At 32.1% G+C, this 22,719-nt stretch overlaps 1 protein-coding gene and 2 pseudogenes across 1 annotated transcript in view; 2 read left to right on the top strand and 1 right to left on the bottom strand.

The window, feature by feature from the left end:
- Nucleotides 1-22,719, bottom strand: part of LOC145269296 (uncharacterized) — a 275,129-nt gene that overhangs the window by 86,388 nt on the left and 166,022 nt on the right. The gene's annotated exons all lie outside the window — the stretch shown is intronic.
- Nucleotides 10,628-10,744, top strand: LOC145270028 (5S ribosomal RNA; annotated as a pseudogene).
- On the top strand, nucleotides 17,127-17,260 carry LOC145269975 (U2 spliceosomal RNA; annotated as a pseudogene).

Here is a 22,719-nt window from a genome sequence, read left to right as displayed (position 1 = left end):
AACAAGAAAATAAAATGGAAACAATTCATATGACAAAAAATACACCCACGAAAACATTTGAGCATAGCTATGAAAAGGATACCTAAATATAGGAACTAATAACAGCTACACAAGGTAACGCGATTAGAGCAAGCTATAAAAAAGCAAAGGTCGACAAGACACAAGAAAACAGCAAATCGAGACCCTGTGAACAAACGATACCTGATATTTGAATGGAGTAAACAACTGTATCTTGAACACTTATACAAATGGTACAAGTACAAACTGGCACCAGCACTTTAAAAGGAAAACCCCAAACTCTTATAGGGTATAGTCGTACAAACAGATAAACCCATCCAAGCAAGAAGACCGGATGTCACAATAGTTGACAATAAAGAAAGAGTCCAGTCAGATTGAAGAGTTTGTTGACTAGAATTAATTAATTAATTAATTAATTAGAAGGTTAATATCAATAAGATGGAGAATCGAAGCAAATACAAGGAACTTGCCAGAAAGCTAGACTGGATAAGGACAATAAAGTCACGATAACACCAAACATGGTATGAACAATCTCGAAAAGCTTTGTAAAAACAATGGGAGACAGTGAAATAATGTGGATGGCTAAAAAACAATAATTAAAACGGCTGAAATATAAAGAAAACTCCTTGAAGAGACTGATGTACATGAGCTACAAACGCTAATAATATAAACACTAATTATACAAACATTAAGAAGAAAAACACTAATCATACTTATCATACTCATACACTAATCATAGAAATACTGACCATAGATATGCCAATTATACAACCGCTAATCATAGATATGCTGATCATACAACCGCTAATCATAAAAATGCTGATCATAAAAATGTTGATCATAAAAATGCTGATCATAAAAATGCTGATCATAAAAATGTTGATCATAAAAATGTTGATCATAAAAATGTTGATCATAAAAACGCTAATTATAAAAACACTCTTCCTACAAATACTAATACTACAAAACACTAAACATACAAACGATAATAAGACAAATGTTTACTATACATATGCTAACCATACAAACACTAATCATACACATGCAAATTATACAACCACAAAACATACAAACACTAATCATACACATGCAAATTATACAAACACAAAACATACAAACACTAATCATACACATGCAAATTATACAACCACAAAACATACAAACACTAATCATACACATGCAAATTATACAAACACAAAACATACAAACACTAATCATACACATGCAAATTATACAAACACAAAACATACAAACACTAATCATACTACTAATAATAATACCCCCTTGCCCCCTAAAAACACTAATGTCGGCATCCATTAGCACCAAACCAAATTGTTGAGAAAGGGCGAGGAAGATGCGAAGACCGATGAGACTATTAATCAAACCTTCACTGAATGAGTGCGAAGAGAACTAGAACCTTGGGAAGGCTTATTGCAACCCACATTCCTATGAACATCAATAGTCATTGCCAACAAAAAGTCAATGGTAAGCGGTTGTTACGATGATGCAAATTCATTTGCAAAGATTATCGAAAGAGATGAAGAGTACTGGAAGTCTAAGGAAGCTTGTTATCAGTTGGACTCCAGAGAACATCATTTTGTAGCATCATCAATGTTACGCTACACAGCAGCAGTCGCTTGTTGTGGTTTGACAGGATGGATATTATCGTTTAGATTGAATGGAGGGTGAAAACGATTCACAGTTTCGCTCATTAATCGTTCTGATAGTCGATTAAGGGCAGTATTGAACTCACGTAATGAACGATATGTTACTCACACTGGTTTTTCAAAATAAATTTGCACAATTTGCAAACGCTGCTCGAGTGAGAGTGTTTTGATGAGGAATTCCTCCAAGCTGAAATCATAATAAACGATAGTTGTCAAATCTGCAATTAAAGAAAATAGAATTGTCGATTTAAAGTTCGCCGCCTCTAAAAATACTGTGTATTTTTTTAGTATATAATTCCTTAACTTTGACTAATGGTTTTACGATAACAAAGTCAAGGGCTTGAATACAGTGTGACGTCATAATAAATCATCTCTAGTCACATTGTTGACCATTTAGTTATACTAGACGTTGAATGTGGGAGGACAGTGACGCTCGTTGCACCCCTGGCCAGAAAACTACAAAACCCAACAATATTAAAATTATCTTGCCTAACGGCGGTACACATACGATTTGAGGATGGAGTCTGTGAATTTCTGACTAATGGCAGAAGAAATTTTCATAATAAACTATATCTTTTTCTCTTGTATCTCTTTCTCTACATCATCTCTACCGATTTGGTTGATATTTTATGTGGGTCTTTGTTATAATAACCTGCAGCGAACCAAGTATTATGGTATCGGTTCCATGAATAGTTAAGAATTATTAGGTATTAATAGGGATTAGTATTTAATGCAAAAATGAGTACCAATATTCAACTATCAATTGGGCATGAGTCAACGGGCTATAACTTTTACTCATTGTTAACTGTCTAAAAATATGCTTTAAATATAATACATAAAATTATGTCGGTCGAGTTTTAAAAGTTAAATCTAAATACATTTACGTTGATATATGAAATTTTGATTCTCACTTACCAATTTTTTTTTTTTTTTGTTATTGTTGAACCATGTTATTATCAATAATTTGGTATAATTTATTAAAATAATAGTTAACCTGACCCGGCAGTTTATTGATATGAAGACATATGTAAAATGACATCAACTAAGCAGAATAATTCATACTCTTTTGTAAGAGTTTGGGTTTTTTTTTTTTAGTTTAGATATTGAATTGTCGTAGATATAAAACAGAAATATTCCCAAAACGAATGTAAATGTGATGGATCCCAGACAACGCCGGGTTAACACAAATAGTTACATATAAAATTGGCCGCCATTCCTTTAAAAGGCTAGATGACTTGTTTTGATATAAATTCTCCGGATGCTTCTGTTATTCTTTGATCGCACGATTAAACCCAAATCGCTTGCATGACACCAACGCACCTTAGTCTCACATGTTTGCCTATCAAACATTATAAAGCGATCATATAACGCTATTATATAACACATCAGTGTATATTATTAAATAACACTTTTCATTATCATTAATCCCATAGTGGTTTATATATATATATATATATATATATATATATATATATATATATATATATATATATATATATATATATATACATATAGGAAATGTAAATAATTCATTTTTTGGTTTATATATATATATATATATATATATAGGAAATGTAAATAATTCATTTTTTGAAAAAAATAAATAAATAAAATAAAATAAAATTAAAAAATATCAACTCCATATCCTAGGAAGAAATAAATTGCCATTTTTAACTGCAATTTTCTGCAATTTTCTGCAATTAAAGTCATCAGGGTTCATTAATGATTCTAATATGGCGACTTAAATAACTGAAAACTGGAATTTCCAACTTTGGGATCGGTTCCATTTTTTTTTTTTTTGGTCGATTTTGATTACACAATTACTTAGCTATTATTTTGTCAAAGTTTAAAGCTAAAATAGGTCAATGCAAAATCGGTTGGGATTTTTTTGACTCAAACTTTTATTCATTGATTTTATGCATGTGTGTTTTGCGGCATATTAACCTATTCAGATGACTTAATACTGATTTTTCTTTCACCCAAACCTCGCCAGCTGTGTTTCCTATGAATATGTGTAATCTTAGAAATAGTGATTTTAATCGTCTAAGCAGATCAGCGAAATCTGTTTTCCCACCTGCTACTAGTTTCATGCAAACTAGTATTGCCTGTTCCATAACCGTCAGGGACTAAACTTTTTTTTCGATGAGATGGCTGTGTGAACATGAAACAATACCAAAAACAAGAGCTTTCAAAATTTTAATGAACTCCATGCTAGGCAATAGCTATCCATACTGGCGGAAGGTAAAAAATTGAACTGGGTTTACTTTCCGTAGCTTTGTAACACATTTCATCAGCGATGATTCGGATAAAGGGAGAAGAATTATTGTTTTCCAAGTTAACTGACCGATGACAGAATAGACAAAGTGCCACATCAGTACAGGTACTACACATTGTTCCTAGTTTGCAATAGTAAGTTTAATGAACAGGATTTGATTACTTATGAGACTGTTTTTGAAAGGTATTTGTTGACATCGAATTAAAAAATGATCACGTTGCAATCCGTTGTAACTCGTTCCACGGCAAAATTGCGTTTAATGACAAACAGCAGAAGAAAGGAAAGTTCTTTGCGGCTGTGACTAAAATGTGAGTTCTTGTTGTGAATATTTCATGAGGGAAAACAATAGATTGGAGCTCAGTCGAGCATCTAACATAAAAATAATGATAGAGTAGAGAAAGCGAGTAGTCTATAAGATACAAAGTACTGAAGAAAAAAAGTCAATTTTGTATTCTGTGAAGGCAACGAATTGGATAGTGATGTCACGGTGTAAAAATGGCCATCGTGATAAGGTATCGAATGGTTATCCTTCGCTCTCCTGGGAGCTGATAACAATTACATAAAAAAGGCGCCAAAAATATTGTTGCCTAATGGCGTCATACAATTTTTTTTTTTTTTTGACATATGGACTTCTTTTTGCCATCTCCCCGGGGTTTGGGAGTAGAAGAAGTAAGAGCTTCAAGAAAACATCCCAATGAACCCAGCTCACAGACTAAAGAGGAAGACCTTTCATCTTCGCCATATTTCATTTCGGACTTCCTATCCGTGGTCTTACGTAGCGCTAACTCCAAACCTTAACTTCTAAGGGAATTTTTCATTTCCTTGCTTACTCAACCATGTGTGGAAGATACTTTTTTAACACTATTTTATACCTCGTTGAATATTAATACACATGAATTAAGTTGTCATCATATTTAGAATTTCGATTCGGCACAATTTATTATTTAATAAATCTCACATGAATATTATTTTCCAATTTCTGTCCTTGTTGGACACATTTTTTTGACATAATCTTGACTAACCAGCATGACTTTCTCGTGAATATTAATATAGATGAAATATCACATAAGAGTTTTGGTGAAACAGTTCAGTCCGGTGCGTTAGAAAACTTTTATGTGACTGAATTTTGTTCATTTAATGAAAAAGTTAATTACTTCGTGGTAAGTCATTTACTAGGACAAAATGTGAGCCGTTGGGTCAGCCATCAAGCTCAGATTAGATTGTTTGAATTAGGAAAATGTGAATTTGCAAAACAGCTAAATCTAAAAAAAAAAAAATAAAAATAAAGAAGACAAAATTCCTAATTACATTTTCTTCCTCACTATCGCTCTCTCTTTCTTTCTCTGTTGTTCCTTTTTCAAGTAGGGGTTACATAGCATTACCGCTTGTGGGATATTACCTTTTTGTTTATTATGAACTATGCCAACGTTTTCATTGTTTTCTTTCTTTGTTATCTTCGATAATACATACAGAAGAGGGGGGGAATAAAAAAGTATGTGTGTGCGTCTGAGAGAGAGGTAGAGAGAAAGAGAGAGAGAGAGGGAGAGAGAGAAATAAAGATAGAGAAAAATATACGGAAAGAGAGGCCACGAGCTTATTAAATGCATAGGGGCGTGCTACATACATTAAATTGCTGCTCTGGTGCCCCCTCCCTACAGCGTAAATTAACCCTAACCCTAACCCGACTATCAACTTAATCCCATCTTCACTGTGGAGGTTCTAAAATACTAGAAGGCTTTTTACTCTAATACCTTCTTTCATTAAACTCCTAGCCTTTGGAATTCCTTCCCTGTTCCGTTTCCCTGGCATGCAAAAATTTAAATGTAATATGAATAAGCATCTAATAGAACCACTTGGGATTTCCCTTGATAAACATGAACCCTACCTTAGCTATCCCTTTTGTCTCAGTGCCAATTTGACTTTTTTGAGGTGAATAAATGTAAAAACAAAATCAAATTCTCGTGCTTTTAGCATCTTCTTATAAACATGACACAGAAAAATAACTTTGGCAAAGTCTAATGTTCAAGGAGATTCTTTAAAGCAAAAGTTGCCACCGATTGTTATTATTCAGATGGAGAAAGAAAGAAAGAGAGAGAGAGAGAGAGAGAGAGAGTCATAGATATCGTATAAAATAATAGCGAAACGTCAAAGAACATAGAGAGAGAGTGAAAGTGATAGACTTAGTATTAGATAAGTCAATTCGTGAATTAATTGCAAATCGTGGCTAATTAGAAAAAAAAAAAAAACTCGGAGTTTTTTTTTCATAATAACTCTCGAAAATGAGAAATATTGTGTATTTTGTGTGATTAAAGTATATCGTGGAATTTTTTAGGGGAGAAAATGTTCAACTCACATTAAGATTGCAATTCTTATAAAATGTTTTATGATTTTAAGATGAATTTTTAATTGTTTTTATAACCTTTGAGAAACGGTTAAAAGCCAGTATATATATATATATATATATATATATATATATATATATATATATATATATATATATATATATATATATATATATATTATAAATAAATGTGCGCGTGTGCATGTGTGTGTATGTGCGCATGCGGATATGAATATAAGCGTGTGTTATTTAGCCAAATCTTTGCCTTCTCATAAGCCAATCCAATTCATCCAACGTAGAATCTCGCGTCATTTCCCGTGGGACGATGCTACGACGCAGAAATCGGTTATCGGTCGCAATGGTGGGCGTGTCGTTTCCACCTCTGCGATTTCCTTCCGACGAGGTTATTAAAAAATGGAAGAATAACAATGAAAAGCTTTCTTATCTTCATTTAGCCGATCTTGAAACATGTTTTAACCCAGAAGAAACACGTTATCGATGTTATTAAGATATAGCCAAGGTCATGACTATAACAGGCCTAGTAATAAAACATTTGGGAGACTGTATGTTTCCAGTCAGTAAGCAGATACCTTTTTAACTCTTAAAACTTCATTCTTATTGTTTCGAGAAAAATCTAAAAGTGAAACTTATTTCTTATAAAATAATTTTTCTTCAAGTTTTTCAACATATTTTTTTTACCTAAAAGATGGAAAATTGTACTGCTTGAATGAACAAGACTGTCTGCAAAATCTTAGAAATTGACACATAACATTTACAAAATATATCGAATTAGCAAATTTGGTTAAAATAATTAAACCGCTAATCTATACTAAGGATGTTTTTCACTGTTTAACTTTAAAACCAGCGACGAAGATAATAATTCTCAATAAAATTCAGTTTCGACTTTTTGCAATAGACCTTTATATACAATATATAAACTGACTGTACTAAATGCATAATCTCAGCTGAAGTAAATTTCAAAGTTGGTGAGAGTATGATGTGTGTGGCATAAAATTGGCTTACATTTTATTATTAAAAACATCCTGCAGGGATCTACAAAAAAGAAAAGAACTGATAAATTAGAATAAAATATCGAGCTTATAAAAAAAATATGAACATTGGCAAACCGGCTTACTTTACTTTATTTACGGCAATCTACAAACGATTTACAGTTTAAGTGTTTCAGTTAAAGATTCATAACAATTTAAAATATTCACAGGAGATAAATTAGGATAAAATTTGTAAAAAAAAAATGAATACTTATGAATCTTTAACGGTATATGATTAAACAAATATATGATTAACCGATATTGATAAACCAATATATGATTAACGGATATATGATTAACCAGTACCTGATTAACCAATATATGATTGACCAATATATGATTAACGGATATATGAGTAACCGATATATGATTAAGCAATATATGATAAACCAATATATGATTAACCGATATATGATTAATCAATATATGATAAACCAATATATGATTAACCGATATATGATTAAGCAATATATGATTAATCAATATATGATTAAGCAATATATGATTAATCAATATATGATTAATCAATATATGATAAACCAATATATGATTAATCAATATATGATTAATCGATATATGATTAATCAATATATGATTAAGCAATATATGATTAATCAATATATGATAAACCAATATATGATAAATCAATATATGATTAACCAATATATGATTAATCAATATATGATTAAGCAATATATGATTAATCAATATATGATTAATCAATATATGATTAACCGATATATGATTAAGCAATATATGATTAAGCAATATATGATTAATCAATATATGATTAACCAATATATGATTAATCAATATATGATAAATCAATATATGATAAATCAATATATGATTAATCAATATATGATTAACCAATATATGATAAATCAATATATGATTAATCAATATATGATTAATCAATATATGATTAATCAATATATGATTAACCGATATATGATTAACCAATATATGATTAACCGATATATGATTAATCAATATATGATTAACCGATATATGATTAACCAATATATGATTAAGCAATATATGATAAACCGATATATGATTAACCAATATATGATTAACCAATATATGATTAATCAATATATGATTAAGCAATATATGATAAACCAATATATGATTAATCAATATATGATAAACCAATATATGATAAATCAATATATGATTAACGAATATATGATTAATCAATATATGATTAACCAATATATGATAAATCAATATATGATTAACCAATATATGATTAATCAATATATGATTAAGCAATATATGATTAACCAATATATGATTAATCAATATATGATTAACCTATATATGATTAAGCAATATATGATTAACCAATATATGATTAAGCAATATATGATTAATCAATATATGATTAATCAATATATGATTAATCAATATATGATTAATCAATATATGATTAATCAATATATGATTAAGCAATATATGATTAATCAATGTATGATTAAGCAATATATGATTAATCAATATATGATTAACCAATATATGATTAACCGATATATGATTAACCGATATTTAACCGATGGTTTATCAAAACCAATATATTACTAACCAATATATGATTAACTGATATATGATTAACCGTTTCTGTCAAAATATTTTCACATCAGAATTGGGAAAATTATCAAATTTATGACTCAATAAAAATGTTAATTTTATCAAAATTCGGAAAGCAACACTCAGCAATATTAATGTAACATGCATGTGTCAAAATATCATTTTAGTTTCACTTTATTTACACGAGAAGAAAAGCTTGAAAAAAAAAAAAACATTCCTCGCCAGAATATTGTGAAATCATATTTAATTTGTCTAATAACTATTAATCAGATTTAAAGCAAATCTGAAATATTTGAATTTTCAAATGTTAAGTTCTACCCAATTTTTTAAAACCCTTTAAAATACACCCTAAAACTAAAATTTAGTGAATTAAGTGATATCAATAATCGATTGTTAATACGTCAGAAATATCAAAGTTATCTGTAATGTCACTTTCTTTGCATAAAACAAAATTAAATAAAATATAGTTTTTATTCACATGATTTTTTTTAGTACTCAGAAACAGATAGAGCTCTCTCTCTCTTTCTCTCTCTCTCTCTCTCTCTGTATATATATATATATATATATATATATATATATATATATATATATGATGATGATGATGATCCTTCAAGATGATCGCCGTCATATTGAGTTCTCCCAATCTTATCGTCCATGCCATCTCAGATGACAGATAAAAGATAAAAGATAGATCTCAAGTAACATCTGTACATCATTGTATTAAAGTGACAAGCGCTTGTACGACACGAGTGCCACTCTGTAAGTCTCAGCAACAATAACTCAGTGACAAGCCATTGCAAGATGTCTGGTAATTGCTTTGACCGCAGATTTATCGTAAGAGTTGTTCTCTCCTAAAAGGATTGTGGAAGAATATACGTAGGAGAAACTCAACGTAATTTAAATAAAAGAATATATGAGCATAAAAGAGATGTAAAAAACAACAATACACTCAACGCCATATTTTGTCACATCATGGAAAACGACCACTATTTTGATTTTAACAAAGCAACTTTCCTTAAACACATACATAACAGATCCACACGACGTTTAATTGAGTCAGCTATAATCTCCCATTCTAGCAATATAATTAAGCAAAGAAAAGGTTTTTTCCACGTTGCTCCCTTTCTGTCGAAAATAATTATTAAAGAAAACAACTTAGACACCGGTTAAACGCGGAAAAAAAAATCGTAATTTCACTTAATTTTATTTTTATTTTACTTATTTACTGTATTTTATCATTATCTATTTTTAGACTCCATTTTATCACCTCCTATTCTTATTTTTAGACACCATCTTTTAAGTTACTGCGCTATTTTATCCCAATTCAATTATTTCTAATTAAAAAAAAAAAAAAAAAAATTCTTTCGTAATCTCGTGTCATTTTATTTATTTAATCTATCACCGCTATATTTCCAAACACAATTTTTAATCTCTACGATATTTTATCTTTTAGACGCAATCCACTACACTAGTTTACTCTAATTAGTTCTTCTCTCATAAAATGTATATACATGTATATATGACATCTAATTTACATAAGGAAAACACGCTGCTCTCCCCCATCATTATATATAGCCCCAATCCTCCGACTCTCTCGTCAATGACCATCCCTCTTGAAGAAGCCCGGATAAATCGGGCGAAACGTTGAGTATCCAGGTCCTTCCACCTCCATTTTATTTCATATATATACGGTATAATCGCGTTGACGCACCGGTTCTCGTCAGATCACCGAATTTAAGCAACGTCGAGCTTGGTTAGTACCAGATGGGTGACTATTTGGGAATTCTAGGCGCCGTATGAGCTCTCCGCTTATCTTGGCCTTTGTTTCCAATCGTCATGTGCACACTTCACTTGCCACTGGTATTTAACAATGTCGACTAAGGAGATATGGGGTTGGAGATTGCGCACCTCCTGTCACAAAAATTTCACGCGCAAGCACTCCTTCGTGGGTATCCCTGCACTGAAACTAAAGCTGCTTTCAGGACCGCCAGCAACCACTGTAAAAGAGTAATAAAAAATGCAAAAGAACTATATGCTCAATCCGTTAAATCCAAAATAGCTGAGCAGCGGCTTGGTTCCCACCAGTTCTTGCAAATAGCAAATAGGATCCTGAACAGAAAAGTGCGTTCTATCCCAACCATTATCAATGGACCAGAGGTCATCTCGACAGCATCCGACAAGGCCAAACTATTTGCCAAGAACTTTGCAGCAAATTCTACCCTGTGCGACGAAGGCCACCAACTCCCCGTATTTCCTCCTATAACAGACAACACACTATGCAACATACAAATATCTGTGCGTGAGGTCGCCAAGCTAATCAAGAACCTTGATTCCAGTAAAGCAACTGATCCTGACGGTATTCCAATTATAGTATTAAAAAAAGCTCCAACCAGAACTTGCCCCCATACTTACCAAACTGTTTAAGCGTTGCTTTAGAAGTGCTACCCAACACCCTGGAAAACCTCATCAGTATGCCCTGTATTTAGGAATTCAGGTGATAAGTCATCTCCCTCTCAGTACAGACCAATAAGTCTCCTTTGTGTCATGAGTAAGTTGCTGGAATCCACAATAAATAGAGAAGTAGTTAACTACCTCAGCAGAAATAACCTTCTTAGCGAAACGCAATATGGTTTCCGTTCTGCTAGATCTACAGCAGATGTGCTAACGGTTATATCTCATAGGATTAGAGATTCTCTCGACAAAGGCTTCATTTCTAGGGCAATTGCTCTTGACATATAAAAGCCCTTTGATAAGGTTTGGCATAAAGGCCTACTTCACAAGATTTCCAGCTACGGTATAACTGGAAATGTTTTCTAGATCATTAAATCATTTCTCTCTTATAGACTCATAAGAGTAGTGGTTGATGGGCAGAAATCAGAGGCCCACAGTATTAATGCTGGAGTCCCTCAGGGGTCAATCCTGGGCCCAACTCTCTTCCTGATCTACATCAATGATCTCCCAAAACACATACTAAAATCTTTCGTTGACATCTATGCTGATGACACGACTATCTATGGCAACACATCAAAGGCCGTAAATGATGATGCTCTCTCTCATTCTCTCTCCTCTGATCTTGAGCGCGTGGTACAGTGGGGGAAGAGGTGGCTGGTTACCTTTATTGCATCTAAGATCAAGCTCCTATCTCTACATCATAAACGCATCCCCATCTGGCATCAATTGAAATGGATGGCTCTCGTCTAGGGGAGGCCCCATGTTTTGATAAGCTTCTGGGTTTGATCTTTACCCCTGATCTCAAATGGAACACATACATCAAGTCTGTGGCCAAGGTCGCTGGGAAAATGGTGGGATCCTTCTACCGCTCCAGAAGATATCTTACTAATGATGCAATTTTCTATCTATATAAAAGCCAAGTACGTCCAAGGATGGAGTACTGCTGCCACATCTGGACAGGAGCTGCTAAAAACAGCCTATCCTACCTTGACAGAGTACAAAATAGACTTCGTGGCTTAGTGGGGGATGCCCTTTTCTCTTCCCTGCAACCTCTTTTCCACAGAAGAGACATAGCGAGCCTATCTTTGTTCTATCGTTATTTCCATGGCAAGTGCTCGTCTGAGCTCTATTCTCTGGTCCCCCCCCCTCGCCAATTTTGGAAAAAAAAACCCTGACTAGCTGAAACCACCGTTAATAATTTTCCCCACTCCCTACCTGTGCCTAAATCAAAACGTAGATTCCATGAACAAAGCTTCTTTTTTAGAACTGCACGCCTGTGGAACTCCGTTCCGCTTGCCTGTTTCCCTCCCGACCTCAACCTGGATGTGTTCAAGTCCAACACAAACAAATTCCTGATGAACCGCCCCCTTAAGTAATGACACTTTATCAATTCTCCAATACTATTACTACACTATCCCACACAATAACCCTTATTCCCGAGTGGCCCTTGGGCCTTGATAAGTGGTGACCTCCATGTAAAAAAAAAATCCATAGTTTGTCAAAGACTGAAGGAACCTTGTATGTATGTATGTATGTATATATATATATATATATATATATATATATATATATATATATATATATATAAGAGCAAACAGTTAATAAAACATGATAAAAAACACTTTGAAAAAGAGTTAAAAACATATTTAATCTGAAAAGGAAACACTTGATAAGTGGATAGTCCTTAATCCGTGGAGTTTCGAAGAACTACTTTCCTTCTCATCAGAGGGTAGGAATTAGCAAGTAATCAAAGATCTTATTTGATAAGCAGAGGGAATATGGTGAAGAAAAAGGTGGTTACACGTGAATGGATAGTCTGGTGAAAGGTAAATTATCCAATGATGGTAAAATCCAAAAATATATAAACCCAAGAAAGTTAATTGAATTTCCATTCGCACAAGTAAAATTCAAGGAAATCACGTAATTTGAAGATGGTCCAAAATAATCTAAAAGGCCGAAATCCATGGAATAATTCACAAATATGTACAAGGAAAAGGGGAAAAATTCCAATAATATTAATAAAAGAAAAATAAGATATGCGTTTGACACGGCTGCCGAGACATAATGTAATTAAGAAAGATCAGGGAAGAAGAAGAGAAAAAAAACAGTGAAGAAGAGAAAAAAATTAAATGATGATAGAATTAAATATAAAATTTGTATACAAAAATGTGAGTTAGTAATTAATATTTGAGTGATGGGGGGGGGGGGTTACTATACACAGATTCGAAAAAGTTGTCCAAAAACAAATGAAAGCAAAGGTAAGGTAAGTTACATTTCTACCTAATTGGATAATTGTTTAGTGTTTTTATGTAAGGTAAAATGTTTAATCGGCTGGAGAAACAGAAATGGTTTCAGACTGTTGAATACGTTAAGTTTGGGAAATTAAGTTGAAAACTAAAAACTATACAATACAGTGTCAAAAACCCACCGAATATGTTACCATGACATAGGCTGACATAATCGGTGGGTTTGTGACAGTATTTTGTATAGTTTTTTAGTTTTAACTCACTTTCTCAAACTTAACATAATCAACAGTGTCCGCCACCATTTGTATCTTTCAAATACATCGATAAACACTGTTTTTCGAGCTGACTAAACGTTACATTAAATTAAAAGGGTTTGTATTAACGGATACAAAGAAGTTGTCAAAAAATGAATATATAACAAATAAATGTTATCAAAGGCAAGAAAAGTAAATGTTCTACCTAACTGGATAAGATTGTAGTGTTTTTATGTAATGTATAATGTTTAATCAGTTCAAAAACATGCAGTGTTTATCGGTATATCTGAAAAATACAAATGGTGGCAGACTGTATCGAACACGGGAAATTTTGGGAAAATGAGTTTAAACTAAAAAACTATACAAAATACTGTTAGGAACTCACTCAATATATGTTACTGTGATGTAGGCTGACATATATAATCAGTGGTTTTAAATTTTGATCGATACAGGTAACGACTTTTAAGAGTCCCTTTTAGTGATTACCTGGTTTGAGGATAAATGGCAAATCTGCCCCAAAAATCCGGTATTATTTTACTTGAAGGCCCGTCTCATGTTCGTATATAGCGAAATATTTTATTGTAGATTTCAGTGTACTAAAAACGAATCTGCAAACCGTTTCCGTCGCAAAAAGAAAGTTTTCATAATATGAAGAAATTATTTTTTCGAAAAGTGGATGATCACTTTTCAATTTAAATTTAACTTAGAATGAGCACCCACTTTCTGGCCAGCTGAGAGAGGGGCATTTTTCTGTGTGTGTGGGGGGTGGGGGGTGGCGGCCGACCCCCCGCCCCTCTAACCAATTTAAGCAGGTAATTTTAAAGGATTTTCCAAGGGTAGAAAGAAAGCCCCCACCCCAAAAATCGTGGCCACAAAGTGGGTGATCATTTTACGTTAAATTATTATGGAAAAGTGATCCTTCACTTTTTTAAACCAACATTTCTTCATATCTTGGAAATTACTCGTTTGCCTTAATTATAAAGGTTATTTTCGCTTTCAGTGACCCCGAAAACCTATAGGAGTGGTAATTTTAAAGGAATTTTCGAAGGTGAAGTAATTCCTCATATTTACCTTCTCCCCCCCCCCAATAACATAAGAAATTAAGAATTAGACAAATTTATGGTGCTAATGCACTTACCGATCCGTACTATTTTTTTAATCGTATTTCCAAGTTTAATTAAAGTTTTTTTTATTCAATTGTATTCTAAATACTGTTAATGCTTCAGTACTGTTCCTTGTCTGCTTAAGTTTAATTTTTGTTTATTAAATTGTTAGGTGAAAGTCCAGAATAGTTACAAAACACCCTCTTCTCCCCATGTTAAGAATGGCTTTTTAAATAATAACGTTATTATTTCAGCACAGATCATTAACGGCATGCGTACCCAATTTCTTTAATAAAGAAAAAGCATTCATATTTTAGAATAGATGCAAAACTCCCTCCCCATGTTAAGAATAGCTTTTTAAATAACGGTATTATTTCAGCACGGTACCTTCTCTGCATAAGTACTATCTTTTGTTTATTAAATTGTTAGGTGAAAATATAAAATAGTTACCGAACACTCCCCATTTCCCATGTTAAGAATGGCTTTCTTAATAGCGTTATTTCAGCACGGTACCTTCTCTGCAAAAGTACCATGTTTTGTTTATTAAATTGTTAGGTGAAAGTACAGTACTCATGCAGAGAGTGATCCGTGTTGTAATAATAACGTTAATATTTAAAAAGCCATTCTTAACATGGGGAGGGGAGGGTGTATTTTAACCTTACAATTGAATAAAAAACATAATAAAACTGTAATTGCCTGGAAATACGATTTAAAAAATAGCGCGGACAAAAAAAAACAAACAAACTGTACTTTACCAATCAATCTTATATCGAAAAACAACATTATTATATAATAAAGAAAAAATGTGTAAAATTAAAAAATTGAGAAGATAAACAAATGAATTATGTTTTTTTTTAATAGCGTTATTTCAGCACGGTATCTTCTCTGCATATGTACCATCTTTTGGTGATTAAATTGTTAGGTGAAAGTATAGAATAGTAACAAAACGTCCTCCCCATGTTAAGAATGGCTTTCTAAATAACGTTATTATTCTATTATTGATCCGTGTTGTAATAATAACGTTAATATTTAAAAAGTCATTCTTAACATGGGGTGGGGAGGGTGCTGGAAATACGATTTAAAAATAGCGCGGACAAAAATAAACTGTACTTTACCAATCAATCTTATATCGAAAAATAAAAAAAAACTAAAAAAGCAAGCGAAAAACATTTTTTTTTTTTGCCTTATATAATAAAGAAAAAATGTGTAAATTAAAAAATTTGGAAGATAAACAAATGAATTATGTTTTTTTTTTTTTTTTTTTTTTGCTTATCGAGTTAACAGAAAATGAAATCTTTCGTCAATTCGTGGCTGTGAAATGAATCGAACCGGAAGTTCAGTTTTATCAACAGAACATATTCGCAGTAACGGTTAAAAAATATATTTATTTTATTTAATATTTTAATTTTAATAATTCGCGAGGTAAATTTATTTTAATAACATAAAAACATACCTCGACTCTAAAAATGGGTTGTCTGAAAATTTCAAATAAATTGGTAACGTAGAAATATGGTTTTATTCGTTTAAAACGAACCGACATTTACATTTATATATATATATATATATATATATATATATATATATATATATATATATATATATATATATTGAGTTTCTATAGGAGTATATATTTTAAAAATCTATATTCATTATAATGTCGTCAAAATGTTACAAATAAGCTGAAAACCTATTTTGGCTTTCGCAGCATGTATAATGGTGATAAGCAAAAACAGAATCAGTCCATAATTATGATGTAAAGAGGGAGGCTCTTCCCCATTTTTTTTTCGAATATAATTTATTTGCCCTCATATTTAATTGATGTTATTAACGTTTATGTAATTAATCTATCGGAGGACACGTGTGCATTAGTTAGGTTGAAATTTTGCTCATATGTGTCTTTTCATTTTTTAAGAAATTGTAAACCTAACCAATAAACACAAACCCTCCAATTGATTTATAGTGTAATTAGGTAAAGCTTCACAGATTTAATCAAATACAAACAGATCGATTGACCCCTTAGAGGTAACACCACATATCGTACACGAATAGTAAGTCTACAACTTATATATCTTTTAGTATAGCATTTTTTTTCACTGATAAGGATATCATCTATTGAACATTAAGCAAACTACAATTCTTGGCCTTCGGGCCAGGATCAAAGTGTAGTATCTGTTCTTCAAATGCTACACTACACATGTTTGGTCTCTGTTAATGAAGGAGAAATCCTTCATGATTGATACATTTTTTATTTTTGTTACTCACTAGAGTGCCCCTTTCTCGGGAGTTGGTCCCCCACATATTAAATACCGACCTCATATCTTACTCATCTCTCGTGGGGAGGCAAGTAAAATAACAAAACAAAAAAAACCCCTGAAATATAAGCATTCCCCCAAATATAAAAGAATATCTACACATAAACCCTTCAATGACAGTAATGCACCTCCATCCGCTAAATGAATATCAGTCGATCACACAACTCGGCGACTGAGACACCCATCATCATTAAATATTGAAACAGGTTAATAAAAATACTTTTTGAATGATACTAAGCAACGATTAGGGTTCACACAGACCATAGACTGACCCTATTAGCTCGATAGTTTCATCAAAAGGGACATTGAGCGAATTCACCGGACGATGAGACTGATGGTCGCTGAAATTCATTTATCAAACTTCATTTCGTGAATCAGCCAAGATTTGATATGAATTGTACCGGATTTTTCTAAACAGTAAACGTCTGTCAGTGTCGATGAACTCATAGTACTTTATGGATAATAATAAGTCATATTAAAAAAAATACCCCCCCACACACACACATAGATAGATAGATAGATAGATAGATAGATAGATAGATAGATAGATAGATAGATATCGCGCAGATTATCGTCGGTCTTGGGAAGAAATTCGGTTCTGGGAAGAAATTCTGTTCTGATCACAGAGTTCAGTTTGATGCAAAATTCTTAGAAAAGAGTTTGACTTTGTCAGATTCTCATGAAATTATCTCAGGCCCATTGATGATGGTTGCGATTGAGGACTCGAATTTGTTCATGGTTTGTTATTCGCCAAAACCTATGGGAAGCCTCTGTTCTTCTACTTTGGACTTGATGGGCTAAGCATGTGACGTTAAGCATGTGATGGGCTAAGCATATGATGGTTTTGTGTTTTCTGTCATCAAATTTGCAGTGATTGTACGCAGTTCTAAAGGCGACACTAATTTCCAAACACCAAAGACGTTTAAATAAATTGAATTAGTGGTTTCTATGCACAACAATAACAGCACACTCATGGGTATACCATGGCGTGTTGTTCGGTTCCTGTTGTTTTTTATAGGATATGTAGTTTTCTATGCCGATAATTAACCAATTAGTTGTTGGATGCTATAACGGACGCAATCTATTTAAACATAGAGCGTGGTGGTAGTGCCGACATGGACATTCGGAAAATATCCCAATCAGCTATCGAGTATCGATCCACAGTTCGATGGAAAAAGGATATTTGAGGTTTTGTAATACTTTCTTTTTAAATTTATTGAAACTACCGCGTGATCAGAAGATCCTAACGGAAACAGAAGAGAAGATGAACACAATTCAGAAAATTTGAAAATTATCCGTCAACATCGGCAGCCGAGTGGTTTGTTATCTGTGTGAGGTCATAAGCAAGAGATCATGACAAAATCTCATTTCGTCATCTACTTCAAGGTTTTATCTATTTTCCAAGATTGAAACTTAACACGGAATTGATATTTTGAAAGGGTATAATATCGTTATCAACAGTTGCAAAACAAAGTCGAGTGAGTTCACAAATATAAAAAAAAGAAACCCCCTCTTCTAAACGCAACAGAAGAATCAATAAAAATGTTTTTTAAATAAAAATATTAAATAAAATCGAAATAAAAGAACGGAAAAAAAAAACTTTCTGAAAGACACAATAACTACAGACAGTTATTACGAACACGGAAATCGACTATGAGGAAACACAAATCGAATGAGAATCGCTTTCTTGAATTGGTGAAAGCGAGCTACACCTAATAGTGTAATTTGATTAAAATAATTCATGCACTGCACATCTAACGATCGAGCACTTGCTTTTTTTTTATTCAACTAGTTAATTAAATATACATATATTGTGAAACATTAAGCAATAAAATAATTTTATAATTTTGCATAGTTTTTAACAGACGTGAGCTTCACTGTTAATGCACTTGTTAAAGTTCCCGACAATTGACATTGCCGTTAACACCCCGAATCCGTCCGCAGTCAGCCATTTTGATGAAGTACAGTAACGGCGTCCATGCATACCGAGCTTAGCTATATATATATATATATATATATATATATATATATATATATATATATATATATATATATATGTATGTATGTGTGTGTGTGTGTGTGTGTACCAAATATAGGGGACAACACATATGTATATAAGAGAGTTAACTATCTCAAACAATAAGATATTTCAAACTTACTGGCAAACTCCCTTTTTATCGAGAAGAACAATTACAAATAACTGAGATACGTACACATGTATATGTGAATGTGTAAAATCGGCGGCGCGCCAGTAAAGAGTGTAAAAGGGAGGAGCTTGGTTTGATGGTTTGATGGTTTGATGGGAGGAAACGCGTTTGTCCAACCATAATTCTGGGGACACACTTTGACCTTACACCGTCCAACTATGTTAGTGTGTCAGTGTAAAATATAAGACAGAAAAACAATGTAATAGCTAGGATGCTAATAACTGTCCACCATTGTTTTCGGATGAATACGAGACACCGGTAACAATTTGTAAGTGGTGGGCTAGGGTGGAGGCTGTACTCAGCCGAGAACAATAGGAATCCTGCGAAATAAAAGTGATCATGGCCTTTTCGCCTCAACAAATCCAACTAATTCTTATACAAACACAATTGCATGGGTAACCTAATGACAAATTACCATTTATATACATCTTCGACTCTATGATAAAAGCAATAGTACCGCGCGTGCGCACACACACACACACACACACACACACACATCCATTTATGTTTTGAAAAATTATATTATCTGAATGAAATTTAAATATGAAAAAATTATAAATTCTATTTTGCTCTATCTTGTATATTGAGCAATTCTTATTTGGCTGGGATTGTCTTATATAAAATATTACCTCAAGAATAAGTAGTTAATAAAACATGTTAAAAACACTTTGAAAAAGAGTTAAAACATATTTAAATCAACTTTTTCTTCACCATGTTCCCTCTGCTTCAATTTTTGTTACCAAGTACTTACTTGTAGTTTCATCAAATACTTTTGCAAGCAAAATCCGATCCTGCATTTTACTAAATCCTACCCTCTGATGAGAAGGAAAGTATTTCTTCGAAACTCCGCGGATTAAAGACTTTCCACTTATTTTGTGCTTCCCTTTTAAAATTAAATATGTTTTCATCTCTTTTTCTAAGTGTTTTTTAACATGTTTTATTAACTAGTTGTTCTTATTATAATCTCTATTTCCTGTTTGGTTTTATCGAGCTTTTACATCTGGTTGAGATTACTTTATAAATATTAACTCTTCAATATTTATAATATACTTTAGTTTTACCATCTTGGATTATTTTGGTAAACCTAATTGTAATTCTTATTTCATATATATATATATATGCATATATATATATATGCATATATATATATATATATATGCATATATATATATATATATATATATATATATATATATATAGAGAGAGAGAGAGAGATTTTGTTTCTTTTTGTCTTTGCGATACGTTTTGAATGAATTCAATTATTTACGAAAGTACATTTTTACCTAAATGCGAGGTGGAAATAATTTTCCCTTTAACCAATTTGGTACCCCCACGTGGGGAGCGGCATATATATTATTTTTAAAATATAATTATCCACTGACACGTATTTCGTCGACTACGACTCATCAGACTGGCTGAATCTAGCGAGATTCGAAATCGGAACCCCACGGTATTGAGCCTAAGCCCCTTACCGCTCATCCATTTCGCACGACTGTTTGGATATATCGCGATTTACTTAGATGTTGTTTGTTGCGACATGTTTTGAATGGATTACATTATTTACGAAAGTGCATTTATGTATGTATGTATGTATGTATATATATATATATTAGAATGCTGTGATACGTTTGAAACTGATATAATAATTAATTCAAATTTTAACATAAATGGTGTATACATGTGTGTGTGTGTGTGTGTATGTGTGTGTGTGCGCGCGCTTGTGTGCGTGTGTGTCTATTACATATTAGTGGATTCGATCAGAAATTTGGTGTTCTACTCTGGTGCCATACGTTCATTATTTCACATAATTGCTCAAACGTTGTCAGTTAAATCAAAGGTTTATTTACTTTTACTAAATTTGAAAGCTGATAAATTAAAAGTAACACATTTGTCTTAATTTGTTACTTATTCGTAAAAGTAATGTCAAATGACCTATTCGTAGGTGTGGGTGGGGTGAGGGGAACTTTTCTCTAGGGAATAACTAGTGAGCATCTCTCGTAGAAGTCAGAAACACCCTGTTATTTTGTTGGCCTCCGAGCAAGTTTTTCATAAGGTCATGATCGCGCACAGATTGGCGCCTCCAAGGTGTAGTAGGGAGGTGTAGTGTTAACACTGTCGGACCAAATGTGGTGATTTTCGCAGTAAGACTGTTGTAAAATATATATTTAATTTTAATTATCTTCCTTGAAAATTAATAAACATATATTTTAAGAAAGATGTTAGTATTTTATACGTTTTTATTAAATCACTTTAATGAATCACTTTAATTAATATCCATTAAAATACTATTAAAACATGTATGTAGGAAAGATATATGAACTGATTCAAATAATTATGAAAATTTAGCATTCAAATAACCGTCTTTGTATCGCTTTGTATTGATTATTTAAAAAATATTTCATTATTCAAATATATGTTATGTAGTTTTTCGACTCTACTAAATGTATAGTATTTCCACATATTATACTTTTTATTGACTTACATCCGTATTATAATCAAAGCAGCCTATTTTATGCTATACAACATAATATAACAATAAAAAACTTTCATATTTATTCATCTATCTATCTATCTATCTATCTATCTATCTATATATATATATATATATATATATATATAAGAAAGCGGACATTCGCCGGTAGTCGAATGGAAAATAATAAGACAAGCTACCACGTGCAGATATTTAGACGACCCATGTAAATTATGCCTCCATGAAAAATTTGCTATCCTGTATTTTAAAGAACCCCAAAATCTATTAAACTGTAGACGAGAAATAGCAAACAACTGTGTTCACAAAATAAAACTTACTCTAGGATAGCGATACAAAATAGCTTTAAAACTAGCAATAACAATGGAAAACAAACAAATAAATACATTAAATAAACATGAATATACATAAACGATCACACATATATGTATATATATATGTATATATATGTGCATGTATGTGTGTCCACAGGTATATTTATATATATATATATATATATATATATATATATATATATATATATATATATATATATATATATATATAAAGGAAAACGTCTACCTTAAACCACTAACCTAGTTCTAAAACAGATCCTTTGTTCGATAAAATGCATGCCCACTGGCTGATAGGAAGGGGCGCGGTGGATACTAGAAAGCTGATTGGCTAACTAAAAATCCTCAACATACATAAAAACAAGAAACAACCACAGAATTCG

This window comes from Euprymna scolopes, chromosome 45 (genome assembly GCF_053919585.1).
Source record: "Euprymna scolopes isolate OS-2025 chromosome 45, ASM5391958v1, whole genome shotgun sequence".
Lineage (NCBI taxonomy): Eukaryota > Metazoa > Mollusca > Cephalopoda > Sepiida > Sepiolidae > Euprymna > Euprymna scolopes.
The sequence above is the reverse complement of the archived record's forward strand: the minus strand, read 5'-3'. Positions and strand labels throughout refer to the sequence as shown.